Source organism: Emys orbicularis, chromosome 11 (assembly GCF_028017835.1).
Source record: "Emys orbicularis isolate rEmyOrb1 chromosome 11, rEmyOrb1.hap1, whole genome shotgun sequence".
NCBI classification, from domain to species: Eukaryota; Metazoa; Chordata; order Testudines; family Emydidae; genus Emys; species Emys orbicularis.
In genome coordinates, this window is record NC_088693.1 from 44,000,346 (window position 1) to 44,013,854 (window position 13,509).

Consider the following 13,509-nt stretch of genomic DNA (forward strand, 5'->3'; position numbering starts at 1 on the left):
TTAAGAAGCTAAGTGTCACAGATGAGGTCAGGGTCCTGTCTGTTGAGAGGGCATGGCAGGCTTGGCAGGGCGCAGGAAGGCGTGGAGTGGAGGCAGGGCCTGTGGCAGAGCCAGGGGATAAGCAGTGAGCACCGCCTGGCACCTTGGAAATTTGGCACCTGTAGCTCCAGCCCCGGAGTCGGTGCCTATACAAGGAGCCGCATATTAACTTCTGAAGAGCCGCATGTGGTTCCAGAGATACAGGTTGGCCACCCCTGTTCTAATATATTAAATATGGTCATTGTTCTCTCTCCCCCGCCCCCCAGCCTGAAACAAGTTCTTTGTTTTCTTACAGCAGACGATATAAAACATTTAAACTGTTATGCCTCTCAGATTGCATTTTCAGTGTTCTGTAACTCTAGCTTCCTGATCCTTTGATTTTGAGCAGCAGCTATAGATTTTCCTAAAATGTTGAACTTCTGGCATGCAGGTTTAGGAATCTGGCTAAAATAGGCATCCAAGGCACAATTTGATCATTGCTGTCACAGTTTGTGTAAAAGTGTAAAACTTTTTTATTGAAAAAAATATATGTATGTATATTGGGGGGGGGGGGGGTGGTGGACATTTTGGTTTATTTAACTTTGTTTAGCACACTAGCATAGATGTTCTAGGAAGATGCTGCATATCTGTGCAAGTTCCTGTTCTTCTTAAAAGAAATTTCTAACTTTGAAAAAGTAGTGGTTTTATTTCTCTCTCTCCACTGAATAACTGAGGCGGTTGTCTTTCAATAAGGACTGCCATTTTAATGATTTTTCCCATTAGAAAGCATTGGAAAAAGGTTGAACTCTGAAACTTTCTACGAACTTTGAAATGGATCGAATTCCAATGCTTTAAAATAGAAAGCTGTTTCTTTGTCTGTCTTTGTGTCATGAAATTATCAAGATAATGGCTTGTTGTGTAATTGATACCTTTTATGAGTGATTTATACGTTTGTAATTAGAAGTACTGTTTAGAGTATCTTTTAGATGATGGTGAGGTTTTCCTTTGAGTCACTGTACATTGACCTTTGTAGGGAAAGTTTGGAGTTAACTTTAGCATAATTTTGCACACAAAAATAAATAGGAGTGCCATTAACTATTTTTCCATAGGACATCTGAGCAGGAGGGTTAGAACAGCTATTACAGGGATTACAAAAACATGGTGGAATAGCACTCGTGACTGGAATATAGCTATTGAATGGTATGTACTGTTTAGAGACTGGAATAAAGGTAAAAGTGGTGCGGTAGCATTGTACATCAATGAAGCAGTAAACTAAAGGAATATGAAGTGATAGTATGGACAAAACAGAGCCTGTTCGGGTCCAAATCTCTTTGGGGAAGAATTGTATTTGGATTGTGTTAGGGGTCTGCTATAGACCCCCCCAGGGTCAGATTCACATGTGGATAGAGATCTCTTCAATAGTAGAGAGAAATAGAGGGAATTGTCATGATGGGAGACTTTAATTTCCTGGATATAGGTTGGAGAATAAATGCTACTTGTATTGGTAGGGCCTAGTTATTTCTAGATGTGATCGATGAAAACTTCATAAAAGTGTCACCAAACCAACAAGAGGTGATACAATTTTAGACTCTGTTTTAATAAGTAGCAAGGACATCCTAGAAGAGCTGTAGGAAGTAACTTTGGATTGAGTGGTTATGAAATGATTCAGTTTAAATGGAAGGATAATCAAAATCAGGTAATCAACTACCATTTTTTAATTCAAAAGGTCAGAGTTTGGGAAATTTAAGAGAGTTAGTTAAAGAAGTCAACTGGACTAAAGAGCTCAAGAACTTAAATGTGGAAGAGGCTTGGAATTTCTTCAAATCAACTATATAAAAACTATCTGAAATTTTAATCCCAAGCAAAGGAAAAAATCTTATATGCAAAGGCACCAGCCCAAGCTGGATGAATAACCAGCTCAAAAAGGAGTAAGCAGAGCGCTTATAGGGAATGAAAAAAGGGGTTGATCAGCAAAGAAAGCTAAGTTGTGGAGGTTAGAAAATGTAGGAATAAAGTGAGAGAATTGCTAAAAGTCAAACTGAATTAGCTCTTGCCAAGAAAATTAAAATAATCGTTTTAAAAAAAATATAATGAGAGAATAAGGAAGGATGCGGTTCGGCTGCACTGTAGTGTTGATGGAAAGGAAATTAGAGATAATCTAGGTATGGCCCCAAAACCAAATGAATATTTTTGCCTCTGATTTCAGTAAGAATAATACTATGGGACATGTGCCTGAAGGAGTACGGCTGATGAAAAAGTGTCTAGAAATGGAAATTACCACATCTGAGGTGGAAGAAAAACTTAGTGTTTAATGCACTCCAATCAGGGGAACTGAATAATTTCTGCCCCAGAATGCTGAAAGAACTGGCTAATGAGACTGCTAGTCCAGTAGCAAGGATATTCAATACATCTGTCTGGGGTAGAACCATATGACTGAAGAATAGCTAACTTCAGGCCTCTATTTAAGGAAGGGGAAAAAATGATCCAGGCAATTACAGGCCTGTTAATCTGATCTTAGCAGTATGCAAGCCTTTAGAACAAATTGTGAAGGAAAGAATAATTAAATTCATTGAGGTAAATGGTAAAGGAAATGTAATGCAGCCTGTGATTACCAAAGGTAGATAATGCCATACTAATATGATTTCATTCTTTGAGAAAATAACTGATTTTTTTTAGATAAGGGAAGTGCCATAAATTGGTGTACTTGGACTTCAGTAAAACATTTCACATGGTGCCACATGGGAATTTATTGGAAGATGGGGTGCAGTACAAGAATTGTAAGGTGGATAGGTACAGTAACTCCTCACTTAACGTTGTAGTTATGTTCCTGAAAAATGTGACTTTAAGTGAAACGATGTTAAGCTAATCCAATTTCCTCATAAGAATTAATGTAAATGAGGGAAAAGACTAACACACACACACACACACACACACACACACACACACACACACACACACGTGTTTAAACAAACAATTTAATACTGGTACGCAGTGGTGATGATTGTGAAGCTTGGTTGAGGTGGAGGAGTCAGAGGGTGGGATATTTCCCTTACTGCTAAATGACAGTATTCCTCTGCCTCCATTCCTGCTGCCTTGTGTAGAGAGAGATATGCGCATTTCCCTTAAGTACACTGCCTTGTTAATTAGATCAGCTTGCTGAGACCGCAGCTGCTGCCAGCAAGCTCCCTCTGTCCTGAGCCCTGCTTTATGGAAGATGGGGTAAGCGGGGTGCAGGAGGGAGGGGAACACCCTGACATTAGCCCCCCTCTTCCTTCCCTCCTCCTGCACAGCAAGCAGGAGTCTCGGGGAGCAGCTCCAAGGCAGAGGGCAGGAGCAGCACATGGCAGTGGGGGGAGGGACATAGCTGAACTGCAGGCAGCTGCTGCACGGGGAGCTGATAGGGGCTGCCGGTCCACCAGCTAGCTGCAACGGGCTGCTTTTCCTGCAAGTAGTGGACAAAGCAGGCGGCTGCCAAACAACGTTAGAAGGGAGATTTACACAACTTTAAACGAGCATGTTCCCTAATTGATCAGCAACATAACAATGAAACAATGTTAACCGGGATGACTTTAAGTGAGGAGTTACTGTAACTGGTTAAAGGGAAGCAGGCAGTGGGTTGTGCTGAAAGGTGAGTTATTGGACTGAAGGGAGGTTACTAGAATTCCTCAAAGATCAATTTTGGGACAAGTCTGATTCAATATTTTTATTAATGACCCTGGCACAAAAAGTAGGAGTGTGCTAATGACATTTGCTGATGATACAAAGTTGGGAGGCATTATCAATACAGAGGAGGATCGGAATATTATACAGGAAGATCTGGATGACCTTGAAGATTGGAGTGACAGAAATGGGATGAAATTTAATAGTACAAAATGCAAACTCATGTATTTAGGATTAACTAAATTAGCAGAATTTCTGCTACAAGCTGGGGGCTCGTCAATTGGAAGTGACAGGAGGAGAGAGACCTGGGTTTGTGGGTCAATTGCAGGATGACTGAGCCACCAAAGTGATGTGGCTGTGAAAAAGGCACATGCAATCCAAGGATGTATCAGGCAAGGCATTTCCAGGAGAGAGAGAGAGGAGTATTAATGCCATTGTACAAGGCACTTGTAAGACTCATTGTACAAGAATATGGTGTACTGCAGGGTGGCGCCAACGTACCTCGGATGGGTGACCTGTGCGACGTGGCGGTGATGACCCATGCCTTCCGCCTCCTGACGTGCCCAGACCCGACAGTGAGGAGCATCGCACAGGAAGCCGTACGGGCCGTGGTCAGGAAACGCATCGCCAAGGCCCCCTCTGAGCAGTACATCGCCACCTACCTCAGCGGCTCCCTGGAGGCTGAGTTCAGAAGAGAGGGGGGAGACCTGTCCTCTCTCTGGTCCCGCGCCCGCAACGCCTTGAGACGCCTGGGTAAGAGGATCGGCTGCTGCTGGAAGTGGTGCGAGGAGCACCAGGAGCTGGGAATACTGGTGCCATGCTTAAAGACCCAGGACCACACCATCGTCACCCCGACCGCCAAAGCTATGCCGGAACGGACCCTGAAGGACACCATCTGTTGCCACTATGCCGAGAACCTCAAGCGGAAGCCGGACCAGGGCAAGGTGTTCGAGGTGTCCAGCAAGTGGGACGCCAGCAACCACTTCCTCCCCGGGGACAGCTTCACCAGGTTCGCCGACTGGCGGTTCGTCCACAGGGCCCTACTCAACTGTGTTCCCCTCAACAGAGCAGTCTGCCACGGCAACCAGGACAAGCGCTGCAGGAACTGCAGCTATGCAAATGAGACCCTGCCCCACATCCTGTGTGGATGCAAACAGCACTCTGGAGCCTGGCGGCAGCGGCACAACACCATCCAAAACCGGCTGGTGAAAGCCATCCCTGGGGAAGATCACGCTCGACTCCGCCATCCCCGGGACAGACAGCAGACTGCGACCCGACATCGTCGTGATGGAGGCAGAAAAGAAGGTCCTCATCGTAGACGTCACGGTGCCTTTTGAAAACCGGTCACCGGCCCTCCATGAGGCCCGAGCACAGAAGACGTCGAAGTACACTCTGCTGGCCGAGACCCTGAGAGCCCAGGGCTACGAGGTCCAGATACACGCCCTGATCGTGGGAGCCCTGGGCTCCTGGGACCCCCACAACGAGCCAGTTCTGAGAGTGTGCGGAGTTGGTCGACGCTACGCCCGGCTCATGAGACAGCTTGTGGTGTCCGACACCATCAGGTGGTCCAGAGACATTTATACGGAACACATCACAGGACACCGTCAATACCACACTGAGTAACCGAGACCGCCGACCAGGGAAATAACCCACTTCCTTCCCTGACAGACCAAGGGTACCCCACCCATGTACTTACCTGCTACACCGATACTGACTTGGGCTCCTTATTCATTCCATGGGTGGCGTACCTGAGCCCACTTATCCACTGACAATTTAAAAACTCTTGCACCCCAATCTGGGTCTATGCAGGTTATGTGATATGTATGTGTCTTTACATCCTTGCAAACGATACCTGTAACCCCCCATAACGATACCTGTAACCCCCTGACCCCAGATGTACAGTACCTTGCCTCTTAACTCGTGTATATTTCATTTTAAACATTCACTTTAATGAAATTTTTAATTCTGATAACACTGGTCTACAATTTTTGAGAAGTCGTCTGCTTCAGAGATAAAATGTGCTATTTATTATGTATTTTGATGTGCTGAATTCAAATATGACAATTAAAACAACTGGCTACTGTTTCTAAGATATTTAAGTTTTTACATTTTATGTCTATGTATATTGTGTAGATAGTAGAGTTTTAATCATAAATTGTAAACCTAGGTCTTTTCATGTGTTTATGGTTGCTTTACATGATAATATTTCACCTGTCCTGTTTATGTAACACTTTAAAAATCAGCAAAAGGGTTATATAAATAAAATTTATTATGAAACAAAAGGCAAAAAACTATTATGTACATAGTTTAGTCCTATTCAGTGTCTACTCAGCGCTTCTTGGCTTGACTCTTGTATTCGTTAAATGGAGCATCTCTTGTCACTGTCCAGCAATAGTCTGCAAGCATTGATGGGCTCCATTTGCCCTGATAGCGTTTCTCCATTGTTGCAATGTCCTGGTGAAATCGCTCGCCGTGCTCGTCGCTCACTGCTCCGCAGTTCGGTGGAAAAAAATCTAGATGAGAGTGCAAAAAATGTAGCTTTAGTGACATGTTGCAACCAAGGCTTTTGTATGCCTTGAGGAGGTTTTCCACCAACAACCTGTAGTTGTCTGCCTTGTTGTTTCCGAGAAAATTTATTGCCACTAACTGGAAGGCTTTCCATGCCGTCTTTTCCTTGCCACGCAGTGCATGGTCAAATGCATCATCTCAAAGAAGTTCACGAATCTGAGGACCAACAAAGACACCTTCCTTTATCTTAGCTTCACTTAACCTTGGAAATTTTCCACGGAGGTACTTGAAAGCTGCTTGTGTTTTTGTCAATGGCCTTGAAAAAGTTCTTCATCAGACCCAGCTTGATGTGTAAGGGTGGTAACAAAATCTTCCTTGATTCAACAAGTGGTGGATGCTGAACACTTTTCCTCCCAGGCGCCAATGACTGTCGGAGTGGCCAATCTTTCTTGATGTAGTGGGAATCTCTTGCACGACTATCCCATTCACAGAGAAAACAGCAGTACTTTGTGTATCCAGTCTGCAGACCAAGCAAGAGAGCAACAACCTTCAAATCGCCACAAAGCTGCCACTGATGTTGGTCATAGTTTATGCACCTCAAAAGTTGTTTCATGTTGTCATAGGTTTCCTTCATATGGACTGCATGACCAACTGGAATTGATGGCAAAACATTGCCATTATGCAGTAAAACAGCTTTAAGACTCGTCTTCGATGAATCAATGAACAGTCTCCACTCATCTGGATCGTGAACGATGTTGAGGGCTGCCATCACACCATCGATGTTGTTGCAGGCTACAAGATCACCTTCCATGAAGAAGAATGGGACAAGATCCTTTTGACAATCGCGGAACATGGAAACCCTAACATCACCTGCCAGGAGATTCCACTGCTGTAGTCTGGAGCCCAACAGCTCTGCCTTACTCTTGGGTAGTTCGAAATCCCTGACAAGGTCATTCAGCTCACCTTGTGTTATGAGGTGTGGTTCAGAGGAGGAGGATGGAAGAAAATGTGGGTCCTGTGACATTGATGGTTCAGGACCAGAAGTTTCATCCTCTTCCTCGTCTGACTCAAGTGAGAATGATTCTGGTGCATCAGGAACCGGCAGCCCTTCTCCGTGGGGTACTGGGCGTATAGCTGATGGAATGTTTGGATAATGCACAGTCCACTTTTTCTTCTTTGACACACCTTTCCCAACTGGAGGCACCATGCAGAAGTAACAATTGCTGGTATGATCTGTTGGCTCTCTCCAAATCATTGGCACTGCAAAAGGCATAGATTTCCTTTTCCTCTTCAACCACTGGCGAAGAGTTGTTGCACAAATGTTGCAGCATATGTGTGGGGCCCACCTCTTGTCCTGATCTCCAATTTTGCAGCCAAAATAAAGGTGATAGGCTTTCTTAACCATAGTGGTTATACTGCGCTTTTGTGATGCAAAAGTCACTTCACCACAAACATAGCAGAAGTTATCTGCACTGTTCACACAAGTACGAGGCATCTCTGCTCACTTTGGCTAAACAGAAATGTGTCCCTTTGCAAAATCAAACACTGACAAATAAGAGAGCACGACACTGTATGATTTCTAGAGCTGATGTAGGGCAATTTGTTCATCAGAGTGATGTAAGCTTCGTTATGATTGCATCATCCATGACTTCTAGGAATAACATGATGCAATTCTTATCATGTATGACGCAATACCAGCTTCAGATTGCATCATTCATTGTTTTGCCTAAAAAGCAAGTACTGTCCAAACCCAGTCATAGATTTATTCATAGATCCAGTCAAAGATGTATTTTAGTCATTTCTGGTTTAAATTGAGATCCCTTCCCTTTATAACTCTTATCCTCCGCCATTCCCAAGTCAAGGGTTGTATATACTGACCCAATAGCATATCTTGAAAACTAAAGCCAATCAACAATTTTAAGCATCATTTTCGTTCTCAGTGACCCAGAATTAGTAAAGTTTGATTACATTTATTTCAGAAGCATTTTGGCTGTAGAGCAGTGTAACCTGTCACCTGTGTTGAAAAAAGATTAATTTTAAATAGAAATAGGTGTATAGAAGAGTTACTGGCATGATCTGGAGAATGGAGTGCCTATCTTGTAAAAGGAGACTGGAAGAGCTTGGCTTGTTTAGCTTAGCAAAAAGAAGGCTGAGAGGGGATATGATAGCTTTCGTAAATACGGGGGAGGGTAAAGAGCCATTTAAGCTAAAGGACAACGTTATCACAAGAATAAAATGGCTATAAATTGCCCACGAACAAATTCAGACTGGAAATTAGAAGGTTTCTAACCATCAGAGGGGTGAGGTTCCAGAAAACTCAATAGGAGTTTTGGGCAAACAACTTAAGTTTTAAGAGAGAGATGGACAAATTTAGGGATCTGATTGGGGGGAAGGGTTTAGCAGCCCTGGGGAGTCACTTATGGTTTGTTTTATGTCCTAAATGCTCATTCTTCAGGGTTTCAGCTGGCCACTTGGAGGGCAATGATTTTCTCCCCTTTCTTCCCCCCAGTGTGTTCTGGGTGTTTTGGTTTATTGATCTCCTTCCTCTGAAGCATCAGGGGTGGCCACAGCTGGATATGGGACATTGGACCAGAAGGGCCAGGGCTCTGAGGTGGCACCAAGCATTCTCTCTCCAGTACTCGGCTGGCTGATTCTTGCTCACATGCTCAGGGTCTAACTCAGGGGTCGGCAACCTTTCAGAAGTGGTGTGCCGAGTCCTCATTTATTCACTCTAATTTAAGGTTTTGCGTGCCAGTAATACATTTTAACGTTCTTAGAAGTTCTCTTTCTATAAGTCTATAATATATAACTAAACTATTGTTGTATGTAAAGTAAATGAGGTTTTTAAAATATTTAAGAAGCTTCATTTAAAATTAAATTAAAATGCAGAGCCCCCTGGACCAGTGGCCAGGACCCGGGCGGTGTGAGTGCCACTCAAAATCACCTCGCGTACCGCCTTCGGCACGTGTGTCATTGGTTGCCTACCCCTGATCTAACTGATCACCATATGTGGGGTTGGGAAGAACTTTCCCCCAGGTCAGATTGGCAGTGACCTTAGGACGTTTTCACCTTGCTCTCCTGTGTGTGGGTGCGAGTCGCTTGCCAGGATTAGCTGGTATGTCTCAGTTAATCATTTCCCTGTCATTTCACTGGTACACCTCTGTCCTGCCAAGTCTCTGCCTATGGCATGTAACAGTCTAGTCTCCTGTGGGCTGTAATACTTTGGTCTAATTTAGGTTATTGGGTTTAGCGTGAGTGTTGGTGGTCTGTGTTAACCTGATGGTCCCTTCTGTCCTTAAACTCTATAATTTACCAAGGAACATGTTGGATTCTCCATCATTTTAAGGTATTAAATTAAGATTGAGTATCTTCTAAAAAAGATGTTATTGCTCAAGCAGAAGTTATGGGCTTGATGCAGGAATTACTCCATGAAATTCTGTGATCTGTATCGGGGTAGGCAACCTATGGTACACGTGACGATTTTCAGTGGCACTCACACTGCCCGGGTCCTGGCCACCGGTCCGGGGGGCTCTGCATTTTAATTTAATTTTAAATGAAGCTTCTTAAATATTTTAAAAACCTCATTTACTTTACATACAACAATAGTTTAGTTTAGTTATATATTTTAGACTTGTAGAAAGAGACCTTCTAAAAACGTTAAAATGTATTACTGGCACGTGAAACCTTAAATCAGAGTGAATAAATAAAGACTCAGCACACCACTTCTGAACGGTTGCCGACCCCTGGTCTGCATTATGCAGCAGGTCAGATCAGATAATCAGAACAGTCCCTTCTGCCCATACTCCATGAATCACCAGAAGACTGAAAGCAAGTAGACTTGCTTTTGCCTGTAGCTATATTGTAACATGGGATAGTGAAGATGCTTTGTCCTCTTAACTAGTATAAAAATTAGAGGATTAACTGTATAATCTTTTTGACCTTTTATCAGAATGAAGTAAAAGTTTTACTTCTTTGGCTCTTTTGAGGTTGTTTCCTTTAGGTATCTCCTCAAGAAGTGTGCATTTGTAATGCAAAAATCCCTAGTTTTTATTTATTTTTTTAAGTGGGGATACATACAATTTCTAATAATTGAATCAGTTAAAATTGAATTAGTTAAATGTATTGTGGTCCCTTGCTCAATTCACCTCATACAAGTACTATAATGCAATCTCTTTATCGTGAAAGTGCAATTAACAAATGTTAAAAAAAATTCTACAACTGCAGTCGAAAACAAAACTATGTAAAATTTTAGAACCTACAAGCCAAAGCATGAAGGGGCATACAAATGTTTAGCATATCTGGCACATAAATATGTTGCAATGCCGGCTACAGCGGTGCCTGCGAATGCCTGTTCTCACTTTCAGGTGACATTGTACATAAGAAGCAGGCAGTATTACCTCCCATAAATGTAAACAAATGTGTTTGTCTTAGAGATTGGCTGAACAAGAAGTAGGACTGAGTGGATTTATGAGGTGAATTGAAAAATACTATTTCTTTTGTTTATCTTTTTTACAGTGCAAATATTTGTAATAAAAATAATATAAAGTGAGCACTGTACACTTTGTAATTGAAATCAGAATATTTGAGAATGTAGAAAAACATCCAAAATATTTATAATAAATTTAAATTGGTATTCTATTATTGTTTAACGGTGCAATTAAAACTGCAATTAATCATGGCGTTTTTTTAAAATCTAGTTAACTTCTTTTGCATTAATCGCATGCATTAACTGTGATTGACAGCCCTGCTTTTAAATCATAATAATCAGGAATATAACCTGTATTTACGAAGAATTTGAGTAAATGTATGATAATTTACTAAACCAGTCCATCTCATCAATTTGACAAGCTCCAGCTCTCATACTGACCAATGAATATTCACATTGTCTAGGGAAGTAACTAAAAGAAATAAAAAATATTAAAATGGTGGCTTTCTTTTGACTATTGATTTAAACTCATAAGCTCTTGATGTAGGTGTTGTTTCTCCTTATGTTTATACACTGGTCCAAATAAATGTTAAGGTTAAAATTAGTGACTTAAATTACCATGGTTTAAATCAATCCAGGTTTGAGCAGATTGATTAAAGTACAGAGGGCTTCTCCTACTTCTAAACTTTTTAAAATTGATTATATGTCTCAAGTTCTTGATACTGACCATCTATCTTCCTCTCCTCCACCATCACCTTGGCATTTTTCTACCTTAATCTCATTGCTTTACCTAAGCATTTCATGTTTGGCTGAAGGTTTCTGATTCCTGTAATGAAAATGACATATGCCATAACTTCTATGCAGTGTTGTTGTAGCCATGTTGGTCCCAGAATATTAGAGAGAAAAGGTGGGTGAGGTAATATCCTTTATTGGACCAACTTCTGTTGGTGAGAGAGACAAGCTTTTGAGCTTGCTCTTCTTCAGGTCTGGGAAATGTACTCAACATGCTAAAAAAATCTGTTCTACCCTGTGTTTAGCTGTGACACTGAGTACATTTCCCAGACATGTGTAAGCTCGAAAGCTTGTCTCTCGCAAACAGTTGGTCCAATAAGATATTTTTTTCACCCACCTTATCTCTCTAATATGCCATAATTAAAAGATGGAGGGGAGAATCCAGCACTTTCCAGAGGAATATGTTGTGGGATTTTTTTCTGTTCACTGTAGCCATTAGCATTGACCAAACACTTTTTGTGGGGTTGCACAAGTGATTTAGAAAAGCTGAGCTGTATAATAGCAACATCTTGAAAACGTATAAAGTCAAGACTTCTGGAACTAGTCTTTACAGAATGAAATAAACCCTGGTTTTCTGAATTCAGTAGCCCTGCATGGAGAGGTGGTATTGCATTCCCTCCTCCCCAACCTCTGTATATGTATGTTGGTTATTTACTTCTGCTGTCTTCCTAGCTGGATTCCCAGAATCTTTTTTTAATGGAATCTCTAATAATTTAATAGGTTGTGGAAATCCATAATGTGTTTTTTCTAGAACTCTTTGGAACCTACTCTGTTATATCATCCTTGTTCTGAATAATTTTGCTTCCTTGATTTTGTTTGCTTTTAAGTTTAAAAAAAATCTGTGGAAAAGAGAGAAGTACAGTAATATGCATGTATTTATGTTGTTTTCTCTATATGAACATTCAGAGTGGTTACAGTATAAGCAATCAAATGTGCTCCAAAATAGAGAGGCAGTCTGTTAATAAAGAACTACAACATAATTTAATTCACAAGATAATACACAGTATGTTTTAGAAAAAAATGCTTGCTTTCACACAGAATTTGTTAGAGAATACATAGAGTATTAGCTTCTCTAAATATTTTAATTATAGACAGGCTTTTATGTGTGGGTTGGAGTGCCATTGTAAGAAATACCCTTATTATAATATGTATTTTTAAATAAATATAGGTATTTTATCTTTGACACTATCTTCATACTTGTGTTCTTTCTACAGAACAGAGATTAAATAATGGCATGACCCTCAGCTGACTGACTGAAAACCATGACTAGACACGGTTCCTGTGGACAGTGACAGCTTTTTGTACTGTTAGCTGATGTTTGTGGGGGAAAAAACACTTTATTTTAAAAAAAACCCAAAATACAGAATGTAGTTTAAATCTACAATTAGCCAACGTTTTTAATTGTAAACTGATATTTGTTGTAGCAGTCTGTCATTCTATATTAGAGAAATAAATTTTTTTTGTTTAAATCCTGCCTCTAACATGAACACGTTAAAGATGGGGGGGGGGAATAAAGGAGGCAATATTAACGGTTTCACTGGTTAATTGCTACTGACTCAGACTGTACATACTGAAGAGTAATTGAAAGTGCAGACATTAACACAGTCAAATTAGGATGAGAACTAAAGATATATATATAATTTTTTTTTTTTTTTTTTAAATGGTGCCGAATATTTCAAAGATTGCTACCGGTTTCTGCCAAGATTGAGCCTGGTCCAGACAGCCCCAGATTCAGGGAAACTTTCCTCTTGAGGGAGGGGACTTAAGCACTTGCTTGAGTGCTTTCCTTTGTTAGGGCCAAAAGTATGAAATGCTGATTTATTGTTGTCTAGTGTGCAGGGCACTAGACTGGGAGTCAGATGTGTGTTGTTGAAATTTATCCATTGCCCACTTTAGTTACTGGTAGCTGTGATCATTAATATCATGGTTGGTTTTTTTCTAAAGTGCATTAGTTAACTATGAAATATATACCATCTGAACAACTGTAGTCATTCCTTTTTCAAAGAACTATAATGGTTTATTAAGCAACCCAGTATTCCAGTTGTGGCTGCTGCTGAAATATTGAGTAAAGATAGCTCAAATAAGTATTTGCACATGTATCTACA

The 13,509-nt window shown here is 41.1% G+C and overlaps 1 protein-coding gene across 2 annotated transcripts in view; it reads left to right on the forward strand.

The window, feature by feature from the left end:
- The window catches only part of RBM45 (RNA binding motif protein 45), a 34,294-nt gene extending 21,441 nt beyond the window's left edge, over window positions 1-12,853 (forward strand). For both annotated transcript variants that reach the window (XM_065413472.1, XM_065413473.1), the window contains exon 10: window positions 12,619-12,853. The gene's annotated coding sequence lies outside the window, so the exon portion shown is untranslated. The remainder of the gene's footprint in view (window positions 1-12,618) is intronic.
- The last annotated feature ends 656 nt before the right edge of the window (window positions 12,854-13,509 follow it).